Source organism: Falco naumanni, chromosome 12 (assembly GCF_017639655.2).
Source record: "Falco naumanni isolate bFalNau1 chromosome 12, bFalNau1.pat, whole genome shotgun sequence".
In the NCBI taxonomy this organism is placed as follows: domain Eukaryota; kingdom Metazoa; phylum Chordata; class Aves; order Falconiformes; family Falconidae; genus Falco; species Falco naumanni.
The window spans coordinates 23,232,470-23,244,062 of record NC_054065.1 but is presented as its reverse complement, the minus strand read 5'-3'; positions in this window follow the sequence as shown (position 1 = coordinate 23,244,062).

Sequence of the window (11,593 nt, the reverse complement as noted above, 5' to 3'; positions counted from 1 at the left end):
AATCGCTCAGATTACAGCCCCCCCCCTCCCTTGCCAAATTTTGCCATAAATAGTCCAACATCACAGAGGTATTTTCAGAGGAAGTTCAAGGGCAGGGGGTGAGGGGTTGGATGACAGGGAGCCGTGTTGCAGCTGTCAGGCTCTGCCAGCCCCCAGCACCTGTATCCACTCCTCCATGCTGCAGCTCTGGGGAGAAACCCTGCAATAACAAACACAGCTGCACCTGTGCAAACATCCTTGGCTTCGTGGTTTTTTGGGGTTACTGTAGCAACAGCAATTTAGCATAAAAGAAAATACCAACTCAAGTAACAGCCTCCATGGGATCCTGCTTTGCCTTGTTTTATTGCAGTAAATATTAATGTTAGTGATATCTTTTGACTTCGGGGTTTTATTAGTGCACTGTGGGCAAGTGGGAGTGTGAAGAATTAGCTACCCCAATTACTAATAAGCTGTAAAATATCACAAGTTGGTCTTTAAACCTAATTTTATTGATTTACAACTTTGATTTTATAAATCTTATTCAGCAATGTTTTTATATCCTTTACTCCTGAAGTTATAGATCTTTCTGGGGCTTCTTTAACCCAGTAAGTGTTTTAGTCTTTCTCATCCATCTGAATGGATTTAAACCCAGCACGACAGGTATTGCCAGGTGATCTCCAGCCCCTTGGGCCACATTGCCTGTTTTCCCTGTATTCCGTTCCATACATAGGTTTACAGTAGGGAGTTTCCTATAACTTCCTGACATCATCTAGAATTTCCACTGATGAATTTCAGCATTCCTATTCTCATCCACGTTCACCTTCTTCCTTGGTTTAAGCATAGATGAAGTGCTCCCTGCCTGGACAACTGCCTGAGAAGACCAGGGCAGAAGGGTGTCTTACCTCACTTTAGCAGCCCATAAATGTCAAGGAGCAATTCCTCTGGGGCTGGTATTTTTGATGCTTCGTGACAATTCGGACAGCTGGGGCAGAACTGGCAAGGGCTTTGGCATACTTGTATGAAAAATACCATTTTTTCTGCATAAGTTCCAGTCCCTTTTCAGGCTCAGATAATTCCAAACCATCTGAAATAAAAAGTTTCAAACCAGAGCCAAAAAATATAAGTCATCCAGTTCACACACACAGGCTCAGTGAAACTGGAGGGCTGAACTATGCAAGAAAGATTTCTTTGTGGACAGTTGAGACTTGAAAAGAAAGCCCAATATGAAGAAAACAAATTAGGGAATTTTACAAGTGGAAGGCCAGGCTCTCATATGATCCACTTAAATGCCTTTTATTTCTATTTAAAATTACCCTCATTGCTTTTTAATCAAATGCTTCTGTAATCCTACTGCTTTAATCAGCTGCTTTCCAGTCCTTCTGTAAAGGCTGGAAATCTAAATTACTACGTTATGTGTGGCCCCAAGTGAGAAAAAGTAGATGTTTTTCCAAAGAGCCACAATGACAACGTAAACCTGCCACTGTCTCTTGGTGTGTGCTGAGTTGTATGACTCCAGGGTTCATCAGTTGACTCGAAACTTCAGACACAGGCTCCAGGACGTTGGATTTTCTGCTTTCCCAAAGGCCTGCGGAGTTCAGCGCAAACAATTACTCCAAGCTTAGTAGTGAAACTTGACTTCAAACTCCTAGCAAATGCACAGCAATTTTCCACGTGCCTTGTCAACGCGCACACCACTGCAGTTTCCTTGACAGAGGAATGAGTTGTTCACCCAGAAATGCAAGAAGAATTAAAACTTGCTGCCGCACCCTTATTCCTGCTAGTGAGGCCAGAGTAGAGTTAGCAGTCAGCAGATAACTTGCAGGATGTCAGCCTGAGATCCTGCTCACATTTACTACCTGGGGCACTAAAACCAGAGGAAGAATGACTCTACTTTTATTCCCAGCATCTGATATAAAATCCTGATAGGAATCTTGCTACTTATGTTGTGTTTCTGAAGAGCACCAGCAGATATATTTGATGTTTTGCAGAGGATTGCTATGTTATTCAGTTGAATGTGTTCCCATTTTCACTTCTGGCTGTGGCTACGTAAAATCTAACCTATATAAAAGTACGCTGCACATATGTAAGGACCATTATATGGGGATTATTGTGATGCTGTTTTGCCATTTGAGGTGATTCTTAAATGTGCAGTAAGGTGCTTTGGAATAGGGCCTTGCAGTTTGGGCCTTCTGTTTGTTCTTCTTAACAGCGATTCAGCAGCAGGCCCAGGGACACACTGGCTATTTGTGCACTGCAAAACAAGCAGCACCAGCAAACGCTCCCAAGCACTGGCGCTTTCGGCACATTCTGTTGACTACTGGAGGTGTAGCTGCCATGTTATCTTCACCGGGCCCGGCTCCCCGTGTGCCCTTTCGGGCAGTACCGCTTCCCCGGCAGCCCCACGCCGCCATCACGGCAGCTCCCCTCATTCCAAGGGCGGTGGGTGGTTTTTAGGCGCCGACCGAGCGAACATTGCGGCTGGCAGGTGCCTGCAGGCGGGGACGCGGCCCCTCCTCCGGCCTGCCATGCCCGCTCCCCTCAGCCGCTGCGTGTCCCGCCCGGCGCCCCTCGGCCCCTCAGGGCGGCGGGACCCGCCGGGCGCGGGGGGGCGGTTACGGGCCGCCTGCCGCCCCCCATGGCCTCGGCACCCGCCAGGGGCGGGCAACCCCAAACTGCCGCTCTCCCGCGAGGCTCGGCCCGCGTTTTATTATCGCTTGCTGACATCTGCTGGCTACGGCACGAATTATTTCGGAGGGCCGCCGAGCAGGGGCGAGGAGCCGGCCTGGCCGGGGAGGCGCCCCTCGGGCAGAGCCAGCGGGAGCCGCCCTGAGGGGCCCGGCCCAGCCCAGCCCGGCAGCGAGCGGGCGGGTGCGGAGCGCTCTCCTCAGGGCCCGCATGGCCGTGTGTGCCAGCGGAGCAAAGGGGCTCACCGCCCTTCTTTTGTGATATTCCTCAGTTGGGTTTTTTTTTGTTGTTGTTGTTTTTTTTTTTTTTTCTTTTTCATGGAACGTCTGTTCTTTCGGTGGTGCGCGCCGGGCCCAGAGTACTTAGAGCAGGTGTTGGTGCTTGGGATGCTGAGGGAATGTCAGCCAGGCATGGGCCAGCAGCGTATCGTTTGGAGCAAGCTCCTTGTGCTGGAGCATGTAAGCAGCTTTTCACACCGCTGGGAAGTGGCGGGGGGATAGCAGGCAGATAGCAGGGCTCGCTTGACCATGCTGTGTCCACTTAACACTCTCCCCCTGTTTGCAGAGGCAAGCTGTGACGGACTGCCCTGCTTTGGAAGGAGTCCATGCTCTCACATGGTGACTGTGGCCAGTGCATCCCTCAAAAGCCCCTTGCCTCCCACTATTTCACTGAAGATACAAGGAATCTGAAAAACGTGCTGAAGGCCAAAGGGTGAGTTAATGACAGAATAAGATTCCACTTCTTCAGCCATGTGCTTTTAAGGTACTTCATAAGCACCAGCAAATGGAGGCTACAGTAATCCCGGGCTGTTGCAGGAGTTGCTATAGCTGTTCCTGTCTTCTGGATGGGTTGACTGATGTGAAGAATTGCAGATAACTGATTCTGAGCCCCATAAAGAGAAAGGGCCAGGTGCAGGATTTCTACACGTTGTTCAGGTTATTTTTGAGCAGAACTCAGGTGTTTCAAGGCAGTGCTGCCTCAAAATATTCACCTAGAAATGTTTCAAGCAGTTATTTGCCCTTAACATGCCGCTTAGGAAGAAATTTTTATAGTCAAAGGGAATAGAAGTAAGCAGGCGTTACTTTTAATGTGCATTGTGTGTCTGAGTCCTCAGAGTACTACGTAGCACTGTATGTTTTTACTATGCACTAGAAATCACATGGATACTGCTGTCAGATTGAGTTTTGTGGCCCTCTGCTATCTTGGCATAAATGCCATTTTGGGTGGCTCATGTTGTAGGGTTGCCTGGCATTAAGAGTTATATGCAAAAAAATCAATCAGAAGCAAAACTGTCCCAGAAGAAAGAAAAATATTGATGTAGGAGAAAATACTTATTGGGAATCCAGTGCCCCTTTACCTTACTGTGCTCTTTTCATTGAGCTGGATGAAAATAAAATTAATCACCTTGATGCACATTAATACCCAGATGGTAGTTGTGTCATTTAGTGTATCTTAAATGCTGGAACTGATTAGCTTTTATCAATCTTCCCAGCACTTTAAGAGGATGAGACACCTAGTAAACAAAGACGAAGTATTCTTCTCTGAAAGAAGTGATAAAAGGAGAGACTAAAATGGATAGGAAGATTTTGCTTTACTCAGTGCAAAACAAGCAGTTAGCTTACCAGCCATGAGAGCCTGTAAAAGCAACTTGAGTTTACTAGCTGTCTACAATCTTGTCTCCTCTACATTAGCCTGTATATATGGGTACTGGAAATTACTTACTTGTTTTCAATGTGTTGATGTACAGCTGAAAATAGCTCTGTCATATTCAGAGTTTATACATTGCCAAGAAAACAGAAATCAGCATTGCAAATCACAAAAAGAAAAATCCAAAGGTCTGCACCAGAGAGGTGTGGCCAAAATATTCCCTGAATAGTAGTTGGTGTGGATTGATATATAAGCACTTCTGGCTGTTCCTATCGGGAATGATGCACTGTGTGGGATTCACTGATCCAAGCCAAATGACAAACACAAAGAAATCACATGAGTTGTGCAAAGGAAGCTTTCAGTGTTCTCAGAGCTCAGGGAGTCATCTTTTCGGCAAGCATATCTGAATTACATTCCCAGAAAGAATACACTAAGGCAGTAGCTCTTTCTGATTTGTAACCCTTGAAAATTTTTCTAGTGAATGTTTGGATGCTTGCAAAGAAAAATTATTCACAATATACTTATTTTTCTTAGGCATTCCTTAGAAATAGCTCACCGATCGCCTAGGGTTTACAGGTCACATGTTAGAAACCCTTGCACTGAAGGCCCAGTATCCAGAAAAAGAATTAAAACAAAATCTTTCTTATATACAGAACATATAGATTATGCAGACTTGAAACTCCTGATTTTTATGAAGAAATGTTGCAGTGATGGGCTCAAAACACTATCTTAAATGCTTAAGTAAGGATAAAATCAAGGAGAAGAAGAAATTAATAATCAAGGGAAGGAGTATGTTTCCTTTTGACACTTACTGGGAGATGACACACATGTTTTGGGCCAGGTAGAAAAGTGGACAGCACATGTACACAGCAGGGAGAAGTCGTAACGCTGTATGCCACAGCTGGGGTCTCTCTGAAAGATAGTAATCCTAGAAATCCTTTGGGCCTGGGATAGCTGTGCCAAGTGGGCTGACTTAGAGCTGCCCTTGCATGCCAAATTTTAAGGATTGTTTCCCAACTGACACGGAATTGAGAAAAGCAAGACATTGTGGCTAGCGCCATGCAGACCTTTTGGCAGTGATGATGAAGAGTTGCAGGTTTCTTGGTTTCTGCTAAAATTCTGGCTATTCAGACTTCTGCTAGCACAAGCCATGAAATGGTGAAATGCCAAATACTAATCCAAAAATTTAAGACATATTTCATGGATTTCTGTATTAAATGGTCAGTGCCTAATGAGAATTGCAGTTTTATTATGTTCCAAAACAATTGTACAATTGTGTGTTTTATTTTCCACATCAGATAACTACATTGTTAGCAAAACTGCCGCTGTAATGCAAAATGGAGACTTCACTTTCACAAAATAATCCAGAAATACACAGTTGAAACTCCCACAGCAACTTTACCCTGCCATGTTATAGCTATATACCTGCTGCTAGATTTGCAAATGACCTGTTTCCGCTAGGGTAGTACACGAAGTGGAAATGATGCAGATTCTAACATCTGCAATGTTTTGTATTGCAGTCAGCAATGCTGGTGTTGGGTTATGTGTCCCCATTTACTTTTATTTCCCAGTAGAATATTAAATACATTCTTCCCATTTGCTTTAAAAATCAAAGTTCAGTGAAAAGTAAAAATAAATGGTGGAGATACTGCTGAGGGAAGTTGACTCATTGTGTCTGTTAGAGAAATGATTTGTCATTGCTTTTTTGCCTTGGTTGGTCTTTCTTTTCAGGCAACTAGCTATCTGGATAACACAGGAAAAAAGCCTCTGTGGCAAGAACTGACACTGCTGCACATTAAATGTGCAGAGAACTCATGCAGAAAGCCCACTTCTAGACCTGCTACCCATTCAAAATCCATTATTCCTTCTTCTAGCACCGTTACATCCTCTCAGTATCTTGCTTAGTCACTTCCCATACTTTGGAATGCTTTGCAGGAGCATTTCTCACAGCTCGGTGTCACAGTAACTCTCTCTCAGGCACTGTTTCAGCTGCGATGAGGAACCCCACAGGCAAGCCAAGAGTTAATGCCCCCCCTCAGACCAGCCAGGGGCCCTACAGCTGCTCCGAGCTGCCAAGCAATTAGGCTTGTCAACATCCCTCAAATAAACTCCGGCAGTATTATCAAACCCCATTGTTACCTGATCCCCCAGAGGCTGGGGAGGCTGTTATATCAGGACTGCAAGCTGCAAAGAGCCATGTCTGTTTTCTTTTTTTTAATTCTGGATGACCCATGCCTTACTTTACTGGTTGGAATTGAGGCTCAAGAAAGCTGAATCTTTTGGGAAAGGATTAAATCTCTACTGTAATAACAGTCTGGTGGGAAATCATGGTGTGTTTTACCCAGGAACTACGTACTGAGCTGTCTTCCTTGTGGTTTTGCCTCAAAGCAGTAGCTGGCTTCAGTGGACTACCTTAAAAATAATGGGATGCAAGCTGCCATCTTAAGGAGAAGAACGTTGCCAGAAAAGAGTATTTATTGTTCCATCTAGGGTTGCTACCTTGGAAATACAAAACCCAAGTCACTTCAGACAAAGGGCTGCTGTGCAGGCACAGTGTGGGCCAAACTGGGCAGTGTGATTGGAAAGGAGGCAGATAACAACCCTACCTGAAGCCAAGGATGTGTTTGGAAGACTGAGTTCCAGGTTCAGTAGTGGCACAATAAGCCCATGTATTTACAGAGACATGCAAAGATGGCAAAACCACAGTTTTTCCTTGAATACATTATTTTTAGCTTCCATTTTTGTACAGAGATGCTGAAAATTTGATCTGAACTAAGCAATACAATTTTGTCCAACTGAGTCTACAACTCATCTAAAACAATTGCCCTCAAATGACTTTGTGATTATTCCAGTTACTTGGCATTTTGAAGCCTGTTGCTCTGGGGATGTCTGCAGCTACCGCCGGTGGGACAGGGAGGTGGAACTACCATGCCACCACAGTTTTGTTGGAATGGGTAGTGATGTAGCATGGATTTCAGAAAAGGCACAGCAGTCCCAGACATCCCTCAGAGACAGGCAGTACCCAGGGACAAAGATTGGCAAGCCCTCCGGCTGGATGAGTGCCAGGCATCTCTTCCAGGAAAGGGTTTCAATTATGAGCATTTAGGGTGAAATCTTTTTGTTTTTTAGTAAAGCATAGTATGCTTTGCTTAAAATATTTTGTGTTTGGTGACATTTTAAGAGCAAGTACTATTCCATTCTTTCTAGAAGGCTGAACAATTGCATGCAAACGTGCAGAAACTGACATCCACACAAAACAGGCTTTCAGCCTCTGGTGTTTCTTTTAATTCAAAATCCAAAATTTCTATGTAAATCTTCATTTGGGTTCAAAAGCATACCATTTTACTGGCTGCAGGCAAAATATATATAGATGAAAAACACCTGATACAAAGGAAAGAGGGTCTTGCAAGATGGAAAATACTCAGGACACAAAACTATTTTCTTTCAATACAAATATAATACACTATGTATTCAGTTGGATAAGCTTTACGTTAGTATGAACACTGCTAACCTTTTTACATGGGTATGGAGAGGCTGACCCTTTAATACAGCAGCCGTGATTTATTCACTTTCATTGTACCAGGATGACTCTCAGTGTTCAAATATGCTTTTTTCCACATATGAGAAATGATATTGTACCAAGGCCAAAGCTGAACTGAAAACTGATTTCCCTTCCCTACCCAAACCGGTTTGTGTTATTTGTAAATCTAACAATAACAAAGATTCAAAGGTCTATTACTCAGCGTCTCTTGATTTCCCGGTTTTATATTGTGCCCCTTATCGATACTCTTCAGAGCTCAGGGCTGAAGCAACATAATGGGAGCCTGGAGACATTGTCTGCATCTCAACTAGGGTCTTGGCATTTGGTAACAACACCAGGTTGTCTTTTTTTTTTCTTTTCAGAGCAAAACAGCTGGTGAGTATTTGAGTGTGTACTGGTGGCAGAGAACTTGTAGAACTGGCCGTGACTCCTGCTGCAGAAGCAGTTACAAGATACTAGCACTAAGCAGAGAGGCATGACAGATAAATAAGACAAAATGCAAAATATGTTTCTTTTCTGCTGGTCAGAAGTTACAGATTTTTCAAAAGCTCAGGGTCTTTTTAGATGCTTTCTTCCACATTATGTACATCTTGCATGACTGAACAGTCTTCCTCTTAACCTTCAGGCTTCTTTCATTTAAGTTTTCTGGATCACCTTTCTATTATAGTGATGGAAGTTAGAGATTATTTAATGATGAATTTGCTGACATGTCAATAATATTTATCTGATTACTTTGGAGGGTGACGAGGGACTATAAGAGCTTGAGGGAAAATCCCTGTTTGTTTCTAATGCCTCAAGAGGTATCATTTCTGAAAAGAAGAGAGTCTCTGTAGAAGAGATTTTTTTGCTGGGCTTGGCAGATACATATTCGTAAATGTGCACATCAAATGCACATTAATACATTATTCACTCAGTCATTCAGATGAACTGACACATTTATTTAATCCTCCAAGACATTATAGTCTAGATCGACAGTACCAATATTAGTGGGAGACTGATAAAAATTGCATATTTGCTTTTCTTACTGTACTTTATATTCCCCTCTAAAGTATTAACTCTTGGCTTTGTTATTCACAAATGCATCCATCTCTTATTCATGCATTACATAACACACTGTCCATGCTGCAGCTGGTAGATATATCAGATAAATGCAGATACTGACTTTAAAAACGTAAAATGTAGACACAACTCAAGCCTGTAACTGTAAGTCTGAAGTGCATGTGCATGGACACCCATATGCAGACCCTAAATATTTATTTAAGTTTCTAAAGGTCTGCCATTACATTTTATAATAGCCTAGGAAGCCCAGCTTGAAAACAGCTTTTGTCTTTAGGAAACAAAGAGCAATAATTTAAAAGAACTCTAGAGTTAAAAAAGAGGATTGAATTATACCAAAATACAGTTTTCCCTGCTTGCTATTAAGATGTTTTTTTTCTGAAATCATGCACTTTGTCTATAGCTACACTGGGATATTGCTTAAAATGGTGTCGGTCTGGAAAAGCTCAGCAGAAGAGAGTGCCGCGGCTCCAGATGAATGCTAATGTTACCGAGTGCCCAATCAAGTCTCAACAACTCCCTGACACCGATCATTCCAAGTCAATCCTGGGATGCATAAATTTCTCTGAAACGGACAACATATTCCAAAGCATGTGCAAAAATACCTGCCCACACATTCATCAAAGTGTATGGTGAACTTTCATAAATCTCCTGTTACTTTTCCTCAGCTCTTTTTTTTCTTGGCTGGTAAGAGTCACAGAGGGTTATTTTTTTTTTCCTTTTAATATTTCAGTATTTGATATTACACCAAGGCAGGGTGCTGCCTACATATTGGGTTGGTTTATGCAATACACTATAAAGTATAAAAATGACAAAAAAAGAGAAAGAAAGAGTTTTCTAATTTCTGGACCTGAAAAAGAAAATTTGAGCAGCAAATACCCAATTGCAATTTTTTTAGGCAGTTAGCTGATTGCTTTTGTGAAGTAGTGACAAACTTGAGATATCTGCAGTCAGTTGCTGAGCACAGGGATGTGGATCCCCACCCCTCTCAAGTGCAATAGATTCATATACTTCAGCTTTGATATTTCCCATCATCCAGGTTAAAAAACCCACACACAATAAACAACAGTTCTGTTTCAATCATTTATTCCTCAAATACCATTGTCAAGGGGTAGCAAAGCAGTGCTGAGGAAAAAATCTATATAAGAATATTGCCAGATGGATTTGTGCAGAAATGGATAATTGAGTAATGACCAATTAAAGGACAATCTGTAGATCTAGTAACAGGATAAATAAATTGTCATGATAGATATTCATTAGTTTTGCATTTAAAATTGTTCACTTCTAATAACAAACTAGTATATTTTAATCTCAAATCATAGTTTACTGTTTGTCTTCTTTTCATCTCTATTGAAAGCTATATGTCCTTTGACATACATTCACATATACATTCACATAGCTACATTCTGAATAACACTGAAAAAAAGTGGGACTTAGTTTCTGCACAAAAACCTATAGGAATCTGCTTTTCAAAAAGGTAAATCTGCAACAGAAAGATACTGCTAATGTAGAAGTAAATGACACTTAAACTATCTTCAGCAAACATCACTGGTAAAGCTTCATTAGTATGTATTTTCACATAATTCAATTAGCCAAAATACATACAAATGCTGGCAGTGCTGTTCCCTGCTCAGGGAGCGTCAGTGAAGCTTTAAACAGATCTGAAACAAAATTGCATAAATGGCATGTAAAGCCCTGTGCATACAAAGATACCTTCAGGGTTCTAATAAATTCATGAAACTTTTTAAAGTATGATTTCCTAGCAGGCAATCACTTTTAATTAACAGGATCACCTACAGCAACACATGTCCTTCAAAAACTTACATTATTTTTTCTTTTTGAATTTCAAAGTTTCTGTAGTAAAAGTTGAATAGCTGAGTAGCTTAACCTCAAAAGGATTGCAGGCTTTTATGACAGTTATAAACCACTGTGGTGCCTTCTTTATAAGAAGAAAAGATTCTTAACACAACAGAGAAAGAAGGAAATCTCTTTTTAGTCATAGCTAGAAGCAAGCATTTCCTCCAAAGGTCAGAAAACTTTTCCTCAGTTAGAGAATATTTTTAAGGACATTGCAGGCTACTTGTACAAGTAATCTCTGGTAATTTGCTGTATGAATTAAACATATGATTGCCAATATTTATTATTCTACATACTTCTGCATTTTTTTTTTATTTCTCTGAGCTCTTGGTATACAGTTTTGGTAAACATGAGGGTGAACTGGTGAAACTGGCTCCCGTAATGAGCTTTACACAAGAGAGCGCAATGGGAAGCTCATCTCTTTATTAAAAAAGAATCATACGAGTTTACTGAGCACATCTTTCAGGGCTGCATGTTTGAGGTGGTGCTTGCCACTTGCTTAGAAGCACATTTCCATGTTCCAAAGCTGGATAATCTTCTTACCTGCCTATTTAAAGTGACAAAATATTCCATATTTTGAGTTGGAAAGAAAGTAACGGGAAAAACATGGTAAAAATGATAGTGCCAAAGACAAACTTTACAGGGCTAAAGCCCTTTCCAGCCCTCAGTTACACGAATCAAGCCATTGATATTGGTACCTGAGAAACTTGAGCAGAATTTGCATAAATGAATTTAGGAAGAAGGACAATAAACAAAGGTACATTGTGCTTGGTTTGGTCCTGGAGGTTTTACAGGCTGTAATGGCTTGTATGCTATGTGTCCTGTAAC